A 24,581-nucleotide genomic window follows, 5' to 3' on the forward strand; every position below is an offset into this window, starting at 1 on the left:
GCTGAACACTCATTGGCATACACAGAAGGAGAGTCACCAGGGGAGCCCAGGTAAAGAGGTGAGCAAGTGCAGATCCCCAACCCAGTGGCCCAACCCACAGGAGGAATTACACGGCTGTACATGGTAGCACACTTCAGAGTGAGAGTTATGTGCACAGTCCATGGGATTGCCCTGATCCAGGGAGAGACACACATAGAACACCCCAAGAGTACAGAAACCCAGGATATCCAAATAGCATAAGGAAGAAAAGTCTCAAATGTCACCATCCCATCCCCCAACCAGGAGAAGCAAAGTCCCAGGAGGAGCCTCTGCCTATATGAAAGAGGAAAGAAAAAACCCACCCAGGGTCATTCATTCAAACTAAGGAGCACTAGTATACCCCACTGCACCCATCAGGGTCATGGGGAGCTAGCCAGGATGCCAACCAGCTGGCCCAGGGTCACTCACCCAGGCCAAAGAGCAAGAGGTCACCCAGGTGCTTCTCCCAAGAACTCAAGAGCTTACCCATATCCTGGACAAACCAGCATAGTGTCATCAACCTCAGCAAGGAATCACTAAGTGCCCCAGTGACTAGGCCATGGAGGCATGCACACACAATTCCAACACTGAATACAGCTACTCACATGGAGTTTACACTACTGCATTTACCTGGAACCAATACTAAAACACCACTGTAGAAGGAAGTCTCTCTCCTCAAAGCCCGCTCCAGAGTAATACAAGAAGCAACTACTCTATGAACTGACTAGACATTAACATAAAGATACAAATGTGAAAAAACTAGAAAATGATACCACAAAAAGAATATAATAATTCTCAAGTACCAGACCCCATAGAGTAGGAAGCATTTGAAGTGACCTATAAGGAATTCTGAGCAACAGTTTTAAGGAAACTCAATGATATACAAGACTCAGTTAGACAACACAATGAAAAGAAAAAGTATCCAGGATCTGAAAGAGGAAATGTACAAAGAGATTGATTAATGCCTTTAAAAAAATGTAGCAGACCTCCTGGAGCTGAAGGATTCATTAAATTAAATAAAAAATACAACTGAGAACTTAAGCATAAGGTTAGAGCAAGCAGAAGAAAGAATTTTTAATTTTGAAGATGGTCTTTTTGAAATAACTCAGGCAGATAAAAAAAAGAACTTTAAAAAATGAAGAAAATCTACAAGAGCTAGCAGAAAACCTGAAGCACACAAACATCCAAATCATGGGTGTTTCAGAATGGGAGCAGAAAAGAAAGGAGTTGAAAACCTACTCAATGAGATAATAGTGGAAAACTTCCCAAATATAGGAAGAGACACAGACCTTCAGATCCAGAGGCTCAAAGATACCTTCAGATCCAGGAAGCTCAAAGATCCCCAAACAGATTCAATCCAAAACGGTCCTCTCTCAGACATATTACAATCAAACAGGCAAAGCTCAAAGACAAAAGGAGGATTCTAAAAACAGTAAGAGAAAAGTGTCATGTCACCTATAAGGGAGTCCCCATCAGACTAACAGCAAACTTCTCAACAGAAATCCTAAAGGCCAGAAGAGAATGGGATGATATATTCAAACTACTCAAAGAAAAAAATTGCCAGCCAAGAATACTGTACCCAGCAAGGCTATCCTTGGAGAACTAGTATACCTCCCAGACAGACGAAAATTGTGGGAGTTCACCACCACATGACCAGCCCTACAAGAAATCTTCAAGGGAGTCCTGCATCTGGAGTCCAAAATACAATAATCACTACCATAAATACACAAGAAAAAAAAAATCCACTAGAAAAACACAAACAAGAAAGAGAAAGAAACTATTTAACCACCTCAAGAAACCATTAAACTTGGAAAACAAATAATAAAAGGGGAAGAAAGGAAAAAAAGATATTAAAAACATCCAAATGAAAATCAATAAAATGCCAGGAGTAAGTCAATACCTTTTGATAATAACCCTAAATGCAAATGGATTAAATTCCCCATTCAAAAGACACAGACTGATGGATTGGACTAAAAAGCTAGACCCAACTATATGCTATCTTCAAGAGACTAAACTCACATGTAAAGACACACACAGACTAATTATGAAGGGATTGAAAAAGATATACCATGCAAATGGAAACCAAAAACAAGCAAGAGTAGCTATTCTTATATCAGATAAAACCGACATTAACCAAAAATCATAAAAGAGACAATGAAGGCCATTATGTAATGATAAAGGTACTATCCAACAAGAAAACCTAGCAACCATAAATATATATGTACCCAACACTGGAGCACCCAGATACATAAAGCAAAAACTGTCAGACATAAAAAGGAGACAGACCCCAATATGGTAATAGTTGGGGACCTGAACACTCCTCTGTCAGCACTAGACAGATCATCTAGGCAACAAATCAACAGAGAAACAGAGGATTTAAACTACACTTTAGACCAACAGGACCTGCCAGATACCTCCAGAACATTTCTTCCAACTGCAGAATATACATTCTTCTCATCAGTACATGGAACATGCTTCAAGATAAACCACATGTTAGGTCATAAATCAAGTCTCAGAAAGTGTTTCAAAATTGAAATCATTTCAAGTATCTTTTCATCACAATGTATTAAAACTAGAAATCAATAACATATGAAACTCTGGAAACTACAAATACACGGAAATTAAACATCATGCTCCTGAAAGACCTACGGGTCTAAGGAGAAATTCAACAAGAAATCAAAAAAGTCTTGAAATTTATGAAAATGAAGACTCATCATACCAGAACCTGTGGGATACTGCAAAAGCAGTATGAAGAGGGAAGTTTATTACATCAAAAGAATAGAAAGTTTTCAAATAAACATTTGTAACCCAATGCTAAACCTCAAAGAACTAGAAAAAAAAAAAAAAGAACAATATAACCCCAAAATTAGTAGATGGAAAGAAATAATTAAGATCAGAGCAGAACTAAATGAAATAGAGACACAAAAAACTGATACAAAAGATCAATGAAACAAAAAGTTGTTTTTCTGAGAAGATTAAAAAAATAGACAAACCACTAGCTAGACTAACTAAAAAATGAAGAGAGAAGATCCAAATTACAAAAATCAGAAATGAAAAAGGAGACATTATAACTGATACCACAGAAATACAAAGAATCATTAGAGACTATTACAAACAAGTATACATCAGCAAATTTAAAAACCTCATGGATATTGATAACTTTCTGGACACATACAAAATAACAGACTGAATCAAAACGTCATGGAAAACCAGAGCAGACCAATATCAAGCAACAATATTAAAACAGTAATCAGCAGTCTCCCAATAATAAAAGCCCAGGACTGGATGGTTTTACTGCTGAATTTCACCAAACCTCTAAAGAGGAATAAATACCAATTCTTTTCAAACTATTCCAAAAAATTGAAACAGAGGCCATTCTTCCAGACTCATTCCATGTGGCAAGCATCACCTTGATACCAAAATCAGATAGAGATACAACAAAAAAAGAAAACCACAGGCCAATATCTCTGATGAACATAGATGCAAAGTCCTCAACAAAATATTAGCAAACAGAATACAGAAACACATCAAAAAAATTATATGCAATGATCAAATGAGATTCATCCCAGGGATGCAAGGATAGTTCAACATACACAAGTCAATAAATGTGATACACCACATCAACAAGGTCAAGGACAAAAACCATACTATTATCTCAATAGATGCAGAAAAAGCATTTCACAAAATCAACATCCCTTTATGATAAAGACTCTCAGCAAATTAGGTATAGATGAAAAGTATCTCAATACAATAAAAGCCATATGTAACAAACTCATTGCCAATATCATCCTGAATGGGAAAAAGATGAAAGTTTTTCCCTTAAGAACAGGGAGAAAACAAGGATGCCCACGCTCACCACTCCTACTTAACATAATATTAGAAGTATTAGCCAGAGTAATCAGCCCAGAGAAAGAAATTAAGGCCTTCCAGATTGGAAAAGACAAAGTCAAATTGTCATGGTTGGTAGATGACTTGATCTTATATATAGAAAAGCCTAAAGACTTTACAAAAATCTCTTAGAGTTTATAAATGATATCAGTAAAGTTGCAGAATACAAAATCAACACACAAAAATCAGCAGCTTTTCTATGGTCCAACAATGAGCTAGCATAAAAAGAAATCAGGAAAGCTAGTCCATTTACAATAGTCACCAAAAAATAAAATACCTAGTAACAGGGAGATGAAATATCTCTACAATGAAAACTACAAATTACTGCTGAAAGAAATTAGAGAGGACACAAAAAGATGGAAAGGCATTCCATGATTTTGGATTGGAAGAATTAACATTGTGAAGATTCCATAATACCCAAAGAGATCTACAGATCCAGTGCAATCTCCATCAAAATACTAATGAATTTTTTCACTAAAATAGGAAAAACCAATCCTAACATTCATATGGAACAGCAAAAGATCCTGAATAGCCAAAGCAATCCTGAGCAAGAAAAGACAGCCAGACACATAACACTACCTGACTTCAAATTATACTACAAAACCATAGTAATCAAGACATCATGGCACTGGCATAAAAACAGACACATAGACCAATGGAACAGAATAGAAAGCCCAGAAATCAACCCACATACTTACAGCTAACTGATCTTTGATAAAGGCACCAAGAACATACATTGAACTAAAGACAGCCTCTTCAATAAATGGTGCTGGGAAAACTGGACATCTATATGTAGAAGAATGAAACTAGACCTGTATCTCTCACCATATACCAAAATCAACTCAAAATGGATTAAAGACTTAAATATAAGACCTGAAACTATAAAATTCCTAAAAGAAAACATAGAGGAAACACTTCAAGAAGTAGGAATAGGCAAAGATTTTATTAATATGACCCCAAAAGTATAGGCAACAAAAGGAAAAATAAACAAATGGGATTGTATCAAACTAAAAAGCTTCTGCACAGCAAAAGAAACAATTAACAGAGCAAAAAGACAACGTACAGAGTGGGAGAAAATACTCACAAACCAGGCAGCCACAAAGGGTTAATATCCAGAATTCTCAAGGAACTCAAGCAACTTAACAATAAAAAAACAAACAACCCAGTCAAAAAATGGGCAAAGGAGCTGAATGGGCATTTCTCAAAGGAAGATATACAAATGGTCAACAAACACATGAAAAAAATGCTCAGCATCACTAAGCATCAGAGAAATCCAAGTCAAAACCACATTGAGATATTATCTTACCCCAGTTAGACTGGCCAGTATCAAAAAGACAGAGAATAACAAATGCTGGCGAGGATATGGACAAAGGGGAACCCTCCTACCCTGTTGGTGGGACTGTAAATTGGTGCAGCCATTATGGAAACAACTACAGAAAGAACTGCCTTGTAATCCAGCAATCTCACTGCTGGGTATATACCCAAAGGAGTGGAAATCAACATATCAAAGGGATACCTGCACTCTCATGTTTATTACAGCTCTATTTACAATAGCCAAGAGTTGGAACCAACCTAAATGTCCATCACCAGATGACTGGATAAGGAGGAATATGTGGTATATTTATATAATGGAATACTACTCTGCCATAAAACAGAATGAAATACTGCCATTCACAGCAATATGGATGAACTTAGAAAAAATTATGTTAAGTGAAATAATCCAGGCACAGAAAGAGAAATACTGCATGTCCTCACCTACAAGTGGAAGTCAAAAAAATAAACAAAAATTAATTTAAGAAACAAAGGAAAGAAAAATACAACAACCACAATAATACATTGAACTTTCAAAAGGAGAGAACAGAACTGAGGTTACCAGAGGTGGGAAAGGGGGAGGGGGTGAGGGCCAAGGGAGGGATTGGTAAAGGGCCACAAAAAAATAATTACATTGTATAATATTGAATATACTAATTATCCCGATTTGAGCATCACATGCTGCACACAGGTATTGATATCCAGCTCTGAACACCGCAGATATATATAAGCAACTATGTTTCAATTTTTAAAAAATTTTTTAAATAAAAAAAAAGAATAGCCCCGACTGTAAAAATGTGTCATTTTCTAAATGAAAAAGTATTTTCTTATCATATTTCTATGTGTTTTTATCAATTTTCTTGGTTGTGCTTTTCTTCTCCCTGTGAGGGTAGTAAAAGAATTAAAACATCAATTTTGTAAATTAAATACCATATGCAAAATATTACTATGCATACATAATTATCAATTTATCTCTACAGCACAGTATGTATATATACATTTGTGTACACAAAAATTACATACACAATTTATCACACAGCATGTTCTTACTTCATTTTACTGTGGGACTCAAATCAAATGGACTATACCATCAGATTTGAGGAGTTTGCATTTTAGATCCACTTGTTACCATAAAATTTAATGTACTCATAAGTAGTAAAATTGAGTTGCTTTAATAATTGCTTGATATGTAGTTTTTGTATATTCTTGACTTGAATTTCAAATTCACCAATACTGATGACTTTTTAATGAAAATGAAATAATGGGCATATTCACTGACATAAGAGGAAAATCCATATAGTTTCAAATCACCTCTCGGCATTCCATTTTCTGGTCTATTTTCTCTTATACTCTTTCCTAGGAATCTGCATAACAATAAATTAGGGTATACCTCTCCAAGAGGCATTTGAATTTTTTTTTTAAAGTCTTAAAAACAAAGACATAAGGACCGAAGGAAGAACTTGTAACTATGTCTCAGCCATTTTTCTGGCTTCTGTTTCTCCTAACATGCTGTTCTCAATAGAGGTTCATTCACTCACTCATTCAACCACTAATATTCTGAATATCCATGGATACGTACCAAGTGCTACACCAACCACTTAGATAAACAAGGAATAAGCCCTGGTTCCTTCTCCTAAGGACCTTAGAGGCTACCAAGGGATATGTGTCATAAAAGAGGATTATGATAAATACACCATAAATGTTTGGCAAGGGGCTGCATTTCACTTGAGAGGCAGTGAGTCAGGTAAATTTGTGGCAACAAATAGCTGCCCAGTGCGGTGACCTGTATCACTGACATGTAAGGCCAACTCTCAACCTGTAGTCTATTTCTCTAAATATGGGAATACAATACTTATCAAATAACAGCTTACTCAGAAATGAACCAAGTGCACAATTAAGCGTTTATTTTGGATGACCAAGGAACAAGATCACCTGTTGTTAAAACTCTTATATTAACCACAGGTAATATAAGAGTGAGTAACCCACAAGTCCAGGGAATGATGGTGCCCGAAATAATGAAAAATACGTTAAGATAACTGTCTTAAAAAATTAAATTTTTAAGTAACAAAGTCTACTTTTGGATGAAATTGTGTGTATATGTGTGTGTTTAATTAAAATGGGCAATAGGAATTCTAACCTTTTGGGTCATTTTATTAAGTTCTATTTCTCTCTCTTTTGTTTCTTGGTATACTAACAATACCAAGCACCTGATTCATAATGTTTTGAGTTAGTGGGTACCATGCTCCTATTCACATTTACCTTTTTATGTTTACTACAATAAATTATAAGTTCTCTACAAAATAAAGAAATTAGTAAAATAGGTAAAAGCAACTAGAGAGCAAAGGTAGCCACACATTTCCTGCTTAGTTGGGACAGTCTATTTCACACATACTTATCTAGCAGAGTTTTTAACTCTGCACACTCACTTGCACACTCACAGATGTCTCAGTGAGGATGATAATGTACAGGTTCACCCTATTCATAGAGGAGGTAACATCTGAGCTGATATCTGAAAAAGGAAGTAGGAGTTTGCCAGCTGGAAAATGGGTGGCTCAGGGAGGAACGAGACCGCTTGCTCAGGCAGAGGGAATACAAAGCAAAAATGCCAGGAAATAGAGTACAGAGCAGTAAGTAAGGGCCTGGGCACTGGAGCAGCATGCCTGTGGGCAGATCTCAGCCCACCACTAACCAACTGCAGATATTCTCTATATTGGAGCCAGAGTGAGCTTTTGAAATCAGAAAAGAGATCAGCCATTCCTCTGATGAAATCCCATCAGTGGCTTCCCATTGCTCACAGAATAAAGTCTGAATTCCTTACAATGGTTTACTAGGCCCTACAAAATCAATTTTTGTTCACCTCTCTGTCCCCGCCACATACCACCACCACCTCCACTCACACCTCCCACACGCTCACTGTACTCCAGAATCACTCTGTCCTCTGTGGCCAGTTTGAAGGCCTTTCACATGATTTCCCAAATACTACTTCCTCAGAGAGGTACTTTCCTTCCTAAACTAGTCCTCCCACTCCCTAACCCCACTATATTATTTATCACATCACCCTATTTATTTCTCTTATAGCTCCATCCCATCAGTTAACTATTTTTTTACATCATTTGTATATTTATCAGTCATCTGTCTCTGACATTAGAATATGAGCCCTTGAAGGCAAGAGCTTCATCTGTCAAGTTTACAGCTATACTGTTCTTATCAGCAAGGTAACCTACAACGTACAGGTGTTTTATAAATTTTAACCAAATAAATGAAGTGTTGGGGACCATACTGATTGTATTAAACCTCTAAGAGTACCTGTGTTTTTAAAGAAATAAAAGCAGAGGGCAATGCCTAACACATGGGAATGATTCTCTAGTGTTAAATTAGCAGGCACAGTTGTGAAAAAGGAATGGGCTTTGGGCTAGCAGGACCTTTCTCGTCCTTTCACTCCATTGATGCCAACCAAGGATCTAAATATTGAAATTTTTAAAATGGCTACATATATGTTTTCTGTTGTGCCTATGAGAATAGTATAGGAAATCAGAATACCTTATTTCTCATGTACGAAGTCAATACTACACAATTTTAAACCTTACGTATATTAACATCCTTGGCAGTCTTGATAAACCAACAAGGACATGATTATCTTCAGTGTACTGTAAGGTAGGATATTTTAAACACTCACTAAAGTAAGTTTCAACACAGACTGGCTGGCACTCAAACAAAAAGGTGAAAAGTGTTAAGAGTATATGATACACAGGAGGACATATGAAACTCAACTGGGAGTGTTATCAAAATGAGAACAGGCTGTTAAGATAATGAAAATTGGAAAATCCTAGTAAACATGAATTTTATGAGGAAGCAAAACACATTAAAAAGAGAATAAGATTTTTTTAATGGATGTTAATTCTTTCCACAGTCTTTGTTGTTATTATCTAATGTACTTTCTGAGGTTTGAAAACCAAAGTTTATTTTCTCATTAGCTTCATTCTTTTCCACTCGCAGACATCAGTTCTCTCCTTTCCTGGACCCTCACTTCAGAAATACGTAGAATTAAAATGAACATGGTAGTTATATTCCGCTTATGATACTTACTTACACATTAGCATCACCATGAAGTCAAAATACTTTAGCGTACAACATGTATTACCTGCAGAAACAATTACAAAGAGAAAAGGCATTCTGGGAAGTATTATCCTAAAAATTTTCTTTGTTATTATATAAACATTTTCATTTTAAAAATTCAGGTATAACTAGATGGAAAAATAAATAAATAGTCAACTTCAATGGCCTTCCCGTTCTTGAAATGCTGGAGCATCAATGTGAACAGCAGTACATAATTACTGAGCATCTGTTTTGCACATGACACTACGTTTGGACTCTGAGGATACAAAGAATTTACTAATAATAAGTAAGGATTAAATAAGAAATTAAACCAGTTAATGTATGTAAAATACTTAGCATTTAATAAAGCTCAGCGAATGTGGCAGTGGCTATTGTAGCTGTTGTGGTTGTCTTAATGGCTATGGCAGTTATGTGGTAAGTTACTGAAGAAGGTGTAGTTTTCAACATGGCCTAGAAAATGTGGAGGCCTTACACTTGCAAAGAAAGTTGAGGATGCTGTTTTTTTGCGAAGGGGCATACTATAGGAAGAGTGTGGGAATGGCGTGAGGCTTCACCTACTGTGTATTGTGAGTACTAAGTAGCCTGGTTTACCCAGGAGGAGGGCTCCATACAAGGAATTAGTGGGTAATAAGTTTGGGATGCTTTCATTGACAGGCAAAGGATTTTATCCCATGGGGAAAAGAGAGGCAATATAATTTTGAGCAGGGAAGAGGCATGGATAAAGAAATTGTTTTAAAGCAAGTCACCTAGAAGTAGTATACAAGATGTACTGAAAAGGTAGACTTGAGAGATCCGCAAACTAAGTATGAGTCTATTGTAATATTCACTTAAAGGTAGCACCTCAAAGAGATCTTTCCCTTAATAAAGCTAAATATGCATTATACAAATACTGTGGTGATGTTCTGACAGCTCATGGAATTCCACCACACTTGACTTCCCACCCTCCACTTCAGACCCATTTCTTCAAATCTTATGTCCCCCTGTTTCCATCGCTTTGCCTCAACTTAGGTTCCCACACTCTGTCTAGCCCCTTTGCGAAAGAGTCCTGGTTAGACTGGCTGCCTGCTCTCAAATTGGGCTTCACCCAAGGAAGCTGCCTCTTGAATCATGCTTGGTCTCCCTCAGCAGCTCATCCTACCTTCATGTCTAGGAAATCAGCCTGGGTCTAGAGATTTGGACTCCTGCTAATCTGAGAGGATGAGTTAGAAAAGAGGAATTGTGACTTATTTGACATGAAGACAAAGGAGAGAGAAAAGCTAAAGCAGACCTCAATGATTTGGCTTAATTGACCTTAAGAAATATATCCAGCTGGCAGATAGAGATAAGGAAATAAATCTCAGAGGAAAATGTCACGGCCTGGGTACATGAACCGCCTAAGAAAAGATTCTTGTGAAGAAACAGTAGAGTGTCAAGGACTAAGCCCATGTTCAAGATCAGGAGGACGAAGCACAACCAGCAAGGAGATATAGAAATGACAGAAGCAGGAATGTATTTAGAGTCATGAAAGTCAAGGAAAGAAAAAATAAACACTTAGAGGCTCTGACAACAGCAAAGAGGCCAACAAGAATAAGAACTGACAAAGCCCCTTTTTTCCTAATAGAGTTTAATTTCCCAAAGTATTGCTTGCTGGTTTGGCATTATATAATACAATGGTAGTCTTCAAACAAAAGGAATATTAGTTCCAACATTATTTCTAATTTTGAAATGTGCATCTCCTAAAGCTATATATGTTAGTTTAGCTTATTTTACAACATTTGAAAACACATATAATATATATATGATGTATGTGTGTATATATATATATAATATAAAACGTGACTACAGGTATCTTTCCTTTTCCATATAAAAATAAATTTAGATTTCAGTATTTTCAGTAGGCTACTACAAACACCTATTTTGTCTATTGGAAATTTCCATTTTTCTAATACCTTCTTCAAACCATCCAGTTTTATGACTTCAGCACTTTGCTTAGCCTATGGGTTCCCTTTTTCACTTAAACTCACAGAAATGTCACAGAGAGCCATATTTTAAATATATGTCACAAACAAATTGAGATCTTTTTTTCAAGACTCAGTCTAACTATGCCATGCTCAGGATTACCTCATTTCAAATTCTTGTTTCCAAAAGTCCCTCTATTTCTTTCCTTTTTAGTATTTGTCTTCTCATTGTTTAATCTAAAGGAATAAGTTGATTATGGTTATATATCCTATGTTTTTATTATTTCTATTAATGGTATGCTGTGCATACTGTCAAGTATGCCAACTGTAATATTTATCAAATACAATGCTAGAATTTCCATTTTCTTTAAATGTAATTTTTATTATGATGTTTAAAGTGCTAATTATGTTCAAGATCATTGTTCTGCCACTATGTATTGAATTTTTAAGGGCTTTTCACAGTAAAAGTGCAGGCAGAGTGTGAACTTTGACCCAACATGCAAATCCCACTTTCTGTTTAAAAGGCTCTGATAGCCTCCGACGCACATAAAGCCAGAACAGTAAGTCAAATTCTTCACTTCCTCTTGCTAAACAATAATAATAACTACCATTTTTTTTTTGGTGGTCACTATATACCAAGCAGTAAACCAGGTCTTTATTTATATATGCTATTCTACTTAATCTTCATAATTTCATAATAAAGTAGGTAACATCATTCTTATTTTACACAAAAGGTAGCTGAGACTCAAAGTGATTTAAAATGTACCCATTTACACCACAAATAATTGATGAAAGCTACATTCAAACTAGCTTTGGCCTGTCTTCAAAGCCCATGTTCTCTCTGCTATATACGTTCCTTCCCCTACAAATTATCCTAAAATTGAAAAATAATTATAAATACCTAATGTAAATATGTTCAAATATTACTGTAATTTTAATGTACCAAATTACATTGGTAGCTGATACTAAAACAACAATTATTAACCTAAATCTACCAAAGTAAATACTTCTAAATAGTTGTATTAAAGTTGTATAGTTCATTAAAACTTCTAAGATGTAATTTAAATATTTGAACTAGTTTATCAAATTATTTCTTTAAAATCAAAAACTTGCTGTGCCGTTCAGTTGAGTAGATATTTTCATTATGTTTGCTATAACTTAGACTCTCTGTAAATGGAGATTACACCATTGCTTAAGGAGTACCTGTGTCCTACTGTAATCTGCATGATGTTCTGCTCGATGTTGGCACGCTGTTAATATTTAATAATAAAGAAATTTCAACCACAAAAATAAGCAAAGAGAACTTACTAGCATTCAAACTACAACGTTTCCCAAAAAGCATTAAGCAGAAAATTAGTTCATGAGATTGGTTCAAGAAAAAAAGGCAAGGGTGAGGGAGAGGAGGATGGGATAAATTGGTGGCTTCAATTGAAGTCCCAGAGATACAATAGGTAGAAAATTCCAAAGCAATATTCTAGACCAAGATGCAATTTTCCAAAAAAAAAAAAAAAAAAAAAAACACTCAGGAATCAGTTTTATAATTTTAAAATATCCTTACCACAAGGTAGATTTATTGCATTTGATCAATTCTAAGACTCAGTTTATTCACATTTAATAAAGTCTCTGAAATTCAATGTCTTACCCTTGATGGCATACCATAATTGTCAACATTTTGCTTTTCTTTCTTATTAGTGCATAAAATACGGGGCACCTTTACAATAGAGGGTACGGTAGCCAGCATCCAAGATGCCTCCCGATGATCCCCAGTTCCTAATATTTGCAACCCTGTGTAGTCTCCAACATTGTACCAGGGTTGGTCTGTGTGACCGATAGACTACAACATAAGTGATAGTACATCACTTCCAAGATTAGGATGTAAAAGACACTGCTGCTTTTTTCTTGCTCTCTCTCTCTCTCCCCACACACTCCATTTGTGGAAATCAGCTGCTATGTCATGAATGACCCTATGGATATCTCACATAAAAAGGAACTGAAGTCTTTTGCTAACAGCCGGAGAGAACCTGAAGCCTCTTCTCAACAGCTTCATGAGCAAGCCATCTTGGAAGGAGACCTTCTGATCCCCATCAACGCATCAGGTGCCTGCAACCTGGCCAACAACTTGACCACCACCTTATGAAAGACCCTGAGCCAAAACAACCTTATGTTGCTCCAAGATTCCTGACCTTCAGAAACTGGGTATGATTATAAATGTTTGTTGTTTGTTTTAAGCTGCTAATTTGTGGGGTAATTTGTTATGCAATAATAGATAACTAATACAGATGGCCTCTTAGACTTGAGGGATTTACTTGAAGAGACCCTTTAGAGTACTGTGAGCCCAACCCCCCACCCCTGCCATCACTGAAGATGGCTGCCCCTCATCTCAAATCTATGAAAGGGGCTATAACAGTACAAGTCAGAGAATAAAATGAAAGTACCCTGGAGCCATTTAAACCTGGCATGAGGACCATCTGGAGGAGTAATAGGGCTCAACAGAGTGAGTCTGCATGGAACAGAGCACCAAGGCTGAGAGGGAAGCTACAGTAAGAAAAATAAAGCACCACTGGCTGCGTCAGAAAAGATGCAGTGAAGCTTCCAAAGCACCCAGGAGAGAAAAACCCAGCATCTGACATTTGCCAAACCCAGAAAGCATAAAGCCATGCTATGGCACGGTAAATTAAGAACTTCCTGCCCCTCTTCCCTTCCTTTTTCCTCCTGCTCCTACTGAGAGAGGATCTTGTAATAGAGAAATGCCACCCTGCAGCTATTCCCCGCTGGGGGAGGGAAGATTCAATTATTCACCTAAGATGCTGTTTCCAACTTAAAATAAATCAAAGATTTTATTACTGAGTGACCAGAAAATCTGACCTTGTCAAATTTTTGTCCAGGATGTAAGGAAGTACATCTCCCCTGAAAAAATTTTAGACGGATGGTGGGAGACAAAAATAAGTTTGCATTTGGATCACATCCCCTGGGTTGTGCTAGTTAAACATACCAGTTCTACAAGTTTGGAAGATGTTAAAACTGCAGATCCTTTTTAGGGATTCATAAAGTATCTGAAAAACACATCAGGAGAGTTGCATGCTTAAATTTCTTTAATCTTGTATATCCCAAACTTATTTGAGCATGAACCCCTCTCTGTACCTGTGTTCTGGAATCAGAAAGCTCTTGTGCAAGTAACTTTGCCCAGTTCCCCATCTTTAAAATAGAGATAATGCTAGTACCTACCTCATGTGTCATTTGAGAGGATGGAATGGTTTAATGAATGTGGAGTATTTAGCACATACGTACTCTATAAATGTAGGGAAAGGAAAAAACATCTGCAGAAAGTAAGTGCCTAGTTTTTTATTTTTTCAACTTGATCACTTTTTTCAAGGAAAATATTAAGTGTGTATTAAAGTTTCAAACGTGGTTTCCAAGTCAATGAAAACTGTCTGTGTCACCTCTCAAAGATGCAACTGTCACCTTCAGTAACTCAGGGTCTAGTGCCCTCCTAATCTTCTCTGGCTGCCCATAGTTGCCCCTTTGAAACTCCACTCATATCCCTGTGGGTCAATATCTTTTCTTTGTCTGCACCAGAATCTTCCTTTAGAGCTGCAAGAGAATTGATAGTCCATGAACTGCTTATGAACAGTCTTGTTTATCTTTGAATACACAGCATATAAGTCCTATCCCATATCAGGTGCCCAGTGAATGTTTAAGGAAAGGGGAAAGGAAAAGATGGAAGAAGAGGGTTAAAATGTTTCACCCCAAGACATGAAGAACAGATTGCGCGAAGCATTCTACTGTACATTGACAGCTTAAAAGAGCTCAACTAATTTAGATAAATAAATCACTTATTTATTATTTCTCCCTCAAATATGTTGGAAATTTTGTACTCTATTTCTCTTCTTTTAGTGATTTCCCTAAAATATTAAATGTATTGTTATCTTAATATCAGAAGATATCATTTTTGCCTTCTCTCAATTATTATAAGGACTTTGAATACTTTAACCCAGGGCACACCTTCTCCTCTTGGAAGCTACTGTTTTTCAGTATTTTAATTTACCCTGATCTTTTTTTTACCTCTATCAAAAGACAAAATTATGACTTTCCAGTCAAGATGGCAGAATAGAAAGTCCCCAGCATCACTGTCTCCCACAAATTAACCAATTTACAGCTATTAAAAGGCAATGAGAGCTGGGGTGGCTAAAGCTCAGGGAAAGAGGAGGAGAGACCTACAGAGTGCACGAAGGCAGGAAAAGCCACAATGAGAGAAAGAAAGGACCATTCCCACCATTTCAAGCCCTGGCTTGAATTGCAGGGGGTGCGGTTTGCTGAAAAGACTCAGGCCCAGACCAGAGTTTCCACACAACCCAGCTGTACCAGACCTCACGAGACCCAGAAGTACATACAAGGTCAACCATTAAAACCTGAGCTGCCCAAAAAGCCTTCCCCAGGGAATCAGCAGCAAAGCAACAATTTAGCTCAACTACAGAGCTTAAGTGCTGGTCCCCATGGGAAGTTCCTCCATTTTAGAAGTAAGCAAAGGACAAAAAATTAGTTCCAGTGCAGAATTTAAGTAGTAGGAACAGCAAACAATCCAACACAGAGCTGAAAGAAAAAACAAAATACCCACAGACCAGAGACAAAGTTTTATACTAACTAGTAAAGGTCTCACATCACCAAAGAACACCTATAAAAACTAGAAGGACCAGAAGCCCCCTGGACTCCCAAGCCAGGGAGGGGGAAGGGTGGGGGGCCTCAGCTATCCCCACCGACACCCACAACCAGCCCAGGAACAACCACCAAGCCACCACAGGAAGTGCCCCAGGCTCCTGAGCTCAGGTGGTGGGGGACCAAGAGCCTTGGCCACACACTCCTGATACCTGCAGCCAGCCCAGCAACAGCCACTGAGTCACTGCAGGAAGCACCCCAGGCTCCCAAGCTGCAGCAGTGGGGGGCCAAGGGACTGAGCCACACCCCTCCAACAACCACAACCAGCCCAGGGACAACCATCTAGCTACCACAGGAAGCCCACCAGGCTCCTCTGCCAGAATGAATGGGGTGCCATGGGCCATGATCAAGCCCCCCCACTTCTCCCACCCTATTTCCTTTCCCCTCCTCCTCTCCCCATCAAATGCTCCACAACAACATCTTAGAATGTAAAACAATAATAATAACAAATAATTTTTTTTTTAAAAGACAAAATTACAACAAAGATCTAACTGGCTTTTATTTGCAATTCTAGAATTCTTGTGAGGCACCCTCCCACAAGAAATGCACTTACATGCCACTCATGCAGAAAAGGGCGATTTATTCACTCCAGCTGGCCAGTGTCCATCTCCCAAGGAGCAACAGAGGAAGAGCAGCCTCAGGCCTTGGTCTTGTAGGGTTTTTAAAGGCAAAAACTACAGCCCATTGGCACACGGGTTTGTCCAGGTGCACAAAGCAAGCTAGGGGGCTAGGTCACAAATGCCAAGAATGAGCCGTTAGAGCAATCAAGCGTACAACTTTTCATTGTGTGTGTTCCCATGTAATAGTTCACTGTGTATGGCTCCTGTTTCTATGCAATGGTTTTTGTTTCTATGAGAAGGTCAATGGTTCTCATGCAGAAGGGGGGGTAGTCTGCAGGTCAGACGGGGTAAAATGGCGTTACCTAGGTTAAACAAGCAATTCTACAGAAGCAGATAGCATATGTTATGAGGGTGTAGGGAGCTCTATTTCAGAATCAGCAGCAACTCATTCTATAAAACAGAATGAATGTTCCGATGAGCTGATCAGTAAAGGTTGGCTTTGTGTGGAATATACTATAAAGCATATGTACTTCACAGGGCCTGGTTTTGCAAAGTCTTGAAGTTTCAAATATTGACCTTGTGGAGGACTGGAAATTTTCCTCAGGCTATAAGCCTCTGGTGTAAGATAAAGATTTGTGACACAGCAAGGTTGCTGGCTCAAGGACAGACTAGTTACTGATTGTTATGTAAAGATACTGGGAAATTGCTGTAAGAAGGAATGCTTGCTAAGATCAAGCTTTTGTTGATAGCTCTACTGGAATGTCATCTGGCTTGTTTCGCTGAAAGTTACCAGCCTATACTGTTAAACTATAACCCCACCTATGTTCTCTTCCTGTAACTTCCTGGTCTGGAAAATAAATGCAGGAAGAGAACCCGAATTAGGGGTTAATTTCCCGAGGAAGGGATCCCTCTCTCAAGGGTTCCAGGGAAGTTAACTGCTTTGGGGTCTCTCACTGCTCAGAAGAGATGGGCTTTGAGTAATCCTCTGCATCTCCATCACCCAGGGGAAGAGAGGTGACAAATCTATGGGGAGCGAAGCAACACAAAGCAACAGCTTTATGGACAGCAAAGTGCTGAAGTAAGGAGAAATAGGGAACAAAAAGCGGATTGGTCATTTCAAAGTTACCTTCTTTATAGGATTAAAACAGAAGAAACTTACTTATTATGCTGACTCAGGTTGACTGGAATCTCCTGTTTGATTGCATGAGTGACTCCATTCTGGTTGAGTCTGGTCTACTGTGGCCTGGTGAGGGAGACTAGTCCAAAACAATGGCTTCCCATAAATTTCATTTCACACCCCACAAATTAGATATCGTTACTGATGTTTATAACATGCTCAATAGCTTTTTAGATTTACCTACATATGTACCATTTTCTTTGCTCACATTCTTCTCAGATCTTCCTTCCAAGATTGTTTTGCTTCTTCTTGAAGTAAATCTTCTAGAATTTCCTCTAATGAGTATCTCTTATACAATGGTTCTTGGAAGAGAGTTTTACATGGCATAGAATTCTAGTTTAACAGTCATTTTATCTCAGCCCTTTAAAAGTGTTATTACAGTGTCTTCTGGCTCCTATTGTGGCTATGTAGAAATTAACTGTAAGTAATAATCATGAAGCTTTTAAGATATTCACTTGTCTTTGGGCTCTGCAGTTTTACTAGGATATGTCTCAGTGTGGATTTATCTTTAAAGATTCTTTTAGGGATTTACTGGGCCTATAGAATTTGAGTTTCACACCCTTCATCATCTTAGAATAGTTCCCACCATTACTTTTTCCAAATATTGCCTCTTCTTTCATATTTTCAAACTGTATGTTTCTATTCTTCAGGGCATGTGACAGCTCATTAATTCTTTCCCTATTACGTAAATGTGCTGTGTAAACAGTCCTTTGGGTTTCTCACAAAGTATTATATATTTCATTTTCAGAACCCCTTCATGTTCTTTTTTAAAATCTAAGTTGGTTATTTTGGGTAGACTGCTGCCCTTTATGGTATTTTTTATAGTATCCTGCATCCCCTATAAAAATATTAAATATTTACACTTACATTTGGCACCTAATAAATTATAATATCCACAGTCTTTGCTGGTCTGATTCTGTAGTGTGATGTTGTTATTGACTCTTGCTCATGGTTCTGCTTATATTTTATCATTTTTTTACTGTATGCTCATATGCATAGGAATTATATCTGTGGGATTTCTTTGAGGCCTGAGTTTATAGTGAATTCTTCCAGAGAGAGTTGCCTTTGATTTTTGCTAGTGGCCTAGGAACACCAGAAGCCTGGGAGCACTTTAGTCTTCAGCTTAAGGTTTTTCAATCCATTATAGTATGGATCTTGTCCCCCAAAATCTATGTGACAGTGGGCCACCCAGAGCCAAGATGAGACAGGCAAGAAAAATCCCTTTATCACCCTCCAGGAGGCAGGGATTTTTCTGGTCCACCCACCAAGGATGTGGAGGATCCAGCTTTATGGTCCAAACTTTCACCTTGCACAAGTCCCAAGATTCATCTCTCATACCTCTTTTGCAATTTAAGTGACTGTCCTTTGCCCTTCTAATTCATGCCTTCTAGTTATTTCTCCAATAATTTCCCTTATTTTCCTAATAGCTCATCTAAACATTTTTTAAAACTTTATTCAGTATTTTTAGATATTCTTTACAAGAAAGTTACTCCATATATCTAGTCCACCATATTATGAAAAATAAAAGACCCTGAATCTCTAAATAATGATATTTCTGCCACTCTGCACAATGTCAAGCAGTGCTGAAGGAGCTGTTCTCACTGAAATAAAACCCCATCAACCCCATTTTTTATTTATGTATGGAGATGGCCTTTCTTCAGAACACAGTGGAACACAGTGTACATTGACGAGGTTATAGATTAGAGAGATATATAGAGAGATACAGAAATTTCCTCATTTTTTCATTGACAATTATGACTTGTCCCTCTGCCATGAAAAAAGAGGCAAGTGTCATATTTTTCCCAAACTGGATATAGCATATTTATCAGAGTCCTTCCATAATGTAAGGCTAATGAATTTCATTCTTATTAACATTTCACATTGTCTTTTTTTAATGCAAATTCTCCTCACACAAATTTTCTTCACATAGAAGGCATGTTAGTAGCAAGCAGAATGCAGCCCAATACTAGAATTTATATGCTAAATGATAAGGGAATAGCTGTACATCATCGTTATCTCCAGATAGACTGTAGCTTCTTTTTCATTTGTCAAAATGCAAATCCGACCATGCCATTGGATTTAGTCTGTGCATGAAACAGCATTTACCAAGGGTTTGGCAGTCTTTTTTGGTTTTGCTGCTAGCATGAAACAAACAGGAGAGGAGAGAATCACTATATATGAATAATAATATTATCACTCAACCAGGATTAAGAAAACTGTTTCCATTCTTTTTGGTATATTACCAGTACTTTTCTTTTCTTTTCTTTTTTCTTTTGGAAGATTATCTAAGCCTGCCACTTGCTTCCTCAGCACAATTGAACACATAATTATTATGTAAATTTGGGTTTCCACATGCTTCCAGAGGAACATAGACCATTTGGTATTGGAGATTTTGAAGCGTTAATCATTTGGAATATGGTACATTTGACTTAATCTGTAAAATGAAGATAATTCTTATCTGCCTTGCAAGGTTTAGCAGGATTAATTACTTAATTTTAGTTAAACAATTTGAACATGAAAAGCATTACATAAATGAAGGTAAGTCCTAATATTATTAAAACAGAAATGGCTGAGCCATTCTGCAAAAAGGCACGGGGATATCTTTTCTGTTTATTACTATTCTGTTATTATTAAAATCGTGTTTATTTTAAAAAAGTAAAACAACAAGCAGACTTTTTCCCCAAGACCTGATACATACATATGTATTTTTCTTCCTTTACAAAAGTAGCTTCAGTATACTGTTACCCTTGAAATCTGTGATTCCCTAATTCTGCAATGTTGACCTATTTTATAAAATACTGATATGGCTCAGAGCACTGAAATTACTTTTGGTTGGGAAAGTGTTAAGCAGAAATGGCAAGTCTCTTTTAAGAATTATTTGCTTAACATAAAAGTCAGATATATACACATGTAGATATAGATATATCTTTAAAATCAAGTCCCAAGACCAGTGAAGAAAGGACACACTCCATTTTAATTAAGGATTCAAAGATGCGCTACTATGTACCCATGCAGATTCCTGGTCACATAAAAGAATACTCAGACACTAATACCATAATAGCAGGGGACCTGAACACTCCACTGTCAATATTAGACAGATCATCTAGGCAAAGAATCAGTAGAGAAACACAAGATCTAAACAAGACTCTAGACCAATTGGAATTGGCAGATATCTACAGAACATTCCACCCAACAACCTCAGAATATTCATTCTTCTCATCAGCACATGGATCATTCTCCAGGATAGATCACATATTAGGTCACAAATCAAGTCTCAGTAAATTCAAAAAAATTGGAATTATCCCATGTATCTTCTCAGACCACAATGGATTAAAACTAGAAATTAATAACAAACAAAACTCTGGAAACTATACAAACACATGGAAATTAAACAGCATTCTACTTAATGACATATGGGTCCAAGAAGAAATCAAGCAGGAAATCAAAAAGTTTATTGAAACTAATGAAAACAATGATACATCATACCAAAACCTGTGGGATACTGCAAAAGCAGTATTGAGGGGAAAATTTATTGCATTAAATGCTCACTTCAGAAGAATGGAAAGATGGCAAGTGAACAACCTAACACTTCACCTTAAAGAACTAGAAAAACAAGAACAATCCAATCCTAAAGTTAGCAGACGGAAAGAAATCATTAAGATCAGAGCAGAACTGAATGAAATTGAAAACCAAAAAACAATTCAAAAGATCAACGAATCAAAAAGTTGGTTTTTTGAAAAGATAAATAAAATTGACAAACCATTAGCATGGCTAACAAAAAAAAGAAGAGAGAAGACTCAAATAACAAAAATTAGAAATGAAAAAGGCGAAATTACAACTGATTCATCTGAAATACAAGGAATCATTCAAGACTACTATAAACAACTGTACGCCAACAAATTTGAAAATCTGGAGGAAATGGATAAATTTCTGGACACACACAAGCTCCCAAAACTGAACCGTGAAGACGTAGAAAATCTGAACAGACCAATAACAATAAAGGAGATTGAAGCTGTTATCAGAAGGCTCCCAACAAAGAAAAGCCCAGGACCAGATGGATTCACAGCAGAATTTTACCAAACATTCAAAGAGGAATTGACACCGATTCTTTACAAACTATTCCAAAAGATTGAAACGGACGCAAATCTCCCAAACTCATTCTATGAAGCAAACATCATCCTGATACCAAAACCAGGTAAAGATATAACCAAAAAAGAAAACTACAGGCCGATATCCTTGATGAATATAGATGCAAAAATCCTCACTAAAATACTAGCAAACAGAATACAGCAACACATACGAAAAATTATTCATCACGATCAAGTGGGATTCATCCCAGGGATGCAAGGTTGGTTCAACATACGCAAATCAATAAATGTGATACACCATATTAATAAACTCAAACACAAGGACCATATGATCATCTCTATAGATGCTGAAAAAGCATTTGATAAAGTTCAGCACTCATTCATGACAAAGACCCTCTATAAGTTAGGTATAGAGGGAAAGTATCTCAACATAATTAAAGCCATATATGACAAACCCACTGCCAATATCATCCTGAATGGGGAAAAGCTGAAAGCTTTTCCTTTAAGAACAGGCACTAGACAAGGATGCCCACTCTCACCACTCCTATTCAACATAGTGTTGGAAGTACTAGCCAGAGCAATCAGAGAAGAGAAGGAAATAAAGGGCATCCAGATTGGAAAAGATGAAGTCAAACTGTCCCTGTTTGCAGATGACATGATCCTATATATCGAACAGCCTAAAACCTCTACAAACAAACTCTTGGAATTGATAAATGATTTCAGCACAGTAGCAGGATACAAAATCAACACACAAAAATCAGTAGCATTTCTTTTCTCCAATAGTGAACATGCAGAAGGAGAAATCAAGAAAGCCTGCCCATTTACAATAGCCACCAAAAAAATAAAATACTTAGGAATTGAGTTAACCAAGGAGGTGAAAAATCTTTATGATGAGAACTACAAACCACTGCTGAGAGAAATTAGAGAGGATACAAGAAGATGGAAAGATATTCCATGCTCTTGGATTGGAAGAATCAACATAGTGAAAATGTCCATACTACCCAAAGTGATATACAAATTCAATGCAATCCCCATCAAAATTCCAAAGACATTTTTCTCAGAAATGGAAAAAACTATTCAGACATTTATATGGAACAATAAAAGACCACGAATAGCCAAAGCAATGCTCAGCAAAAAAAATAAAGCTGGAGGCATAACACTACCTGACTTTAAGCTATACTACAAAGCTATAATAACCAAAACAGTATGGTACTGGCATAAAAACAGACACACTGACCAATGGAATAGAATAGAGAATCCAGAAATCAACCCACACACTTACTGCCATCTGATCTTTGACAAAGGCACCAAGCCTATTCACTGGGGAAGGGACTGCCTCTTCAGCAAGTGGTGCTGGGATAACTGGATATCGATATGCAGGAGAATGAAACTAGATCCATACCTCTCACCGTATACTAAAATCAACTCAAAATGGATTAAGGATTTAAATATACACCCTGAGACAATAAAACTTCTTAAAGAAAACATAGGGGAAACACTTCAGGAAATAGGACTGGGCACAGACTTCATGAATACGACCCCAAAAGCACGGGCAACCAAAGGAAAAATAAACAAATGGGATTATATCAAACTAAAAAGCTTCTGCACAGCAAAAGAAACAATTAAAAGAGTTAAAAGACAACCAACAGAGTGGGAGAAAATATTTGCAAAATATACATCTGACAAAGGATTAATATCCAGAATATATAAGGAACTCAAACAACTTTACAAGAAGAAAACAAGCAACCCAATTAAAAAATGGGCAAATGAGCTAAGTAGGCATTTCTCTAAGGAAGATATACAAATGGCCAACAGACATATGAAAAAATGCTCAACATCACTCAGCATCCGGGAAATGCAAATCAAAACCACATTGAGATACCATCTAACCCCAGTTAGGATGGCTAAAATCCAAAAGACTCTGAACGATAAATGCTGGCGAGGCTGCGGAGAAAAAGGAACTCTCATACATTGTTGGTGGGACTGCAAAATGGTGCAGCCTCTATGGAAAATGGTATGGAGGTTCCTTAAACAATTGCAAATAGATCTACCATACGACCCAGCCATCCCACTGTTGGGAATATACCCAGAGGAATGGAAATCATCAAGTCGAAGGTATACCTGTTCCCCAATGTTCATCGCAGCACTCTTTACAATAGCCAAGAGTTGGAACCAGCCCAAATGCCCATCATCAGATGAGTGGATACGGAAAATGTGGTACATCTACACAATGGAATACTACTCAGCTATAAAAACGAATGAAATACTGCCATTTGCAACAACATGGATGGACCTTGAGAGAATTATATTAAGTGAAACAAGTCAGGCACAGAAAGAGAAATACCACATGTTCTCACTTATTGGAGGGAGCTAAAAATTAATATATAAATTCACACACACACATACACACATACACACACAAACCGGGGGGCGGGGAGGAAGAAGATATAACAACCACAATTATTTGAAGTTGATACAACAAACAAACAGAAAGGACATTGTTGGGGGGGGGGAGGGAGAAGGGAGGGAGGTTTTGGTGATGGGGAGCATTAATCAGCTACAATGTATATCGACAAAATAAAATTTAAAAAAATAAATAAATAAAAATAAAAAAATAAAAAATAAAAAATAAAAAAAATAAAAAAAAAAAAGAATACTCAAAAAAAAATTATTGGTTAAAAATCAAACATTCTGTAAGAAGAGAGAGAAGAACAGAACAAATATAAAAGTGGTCACTGTTATTAAATATTTGAATGACTCTCCGTTTTCTACA

This window comes from Cynocephalus volans, chromosome 9 (assembly GCF_027409185.1).
Source record: "Cynocephalus volans isolate mCynVol1 chromosome 9, mCynVol1.pri, whole genome shotgun sequence".
NCBI lineage: Eukaryota > Metazoa > Chordata > Mammalia > Dermoptera > Cynocephalidae > Cynocephalus > Cynocephalus volans.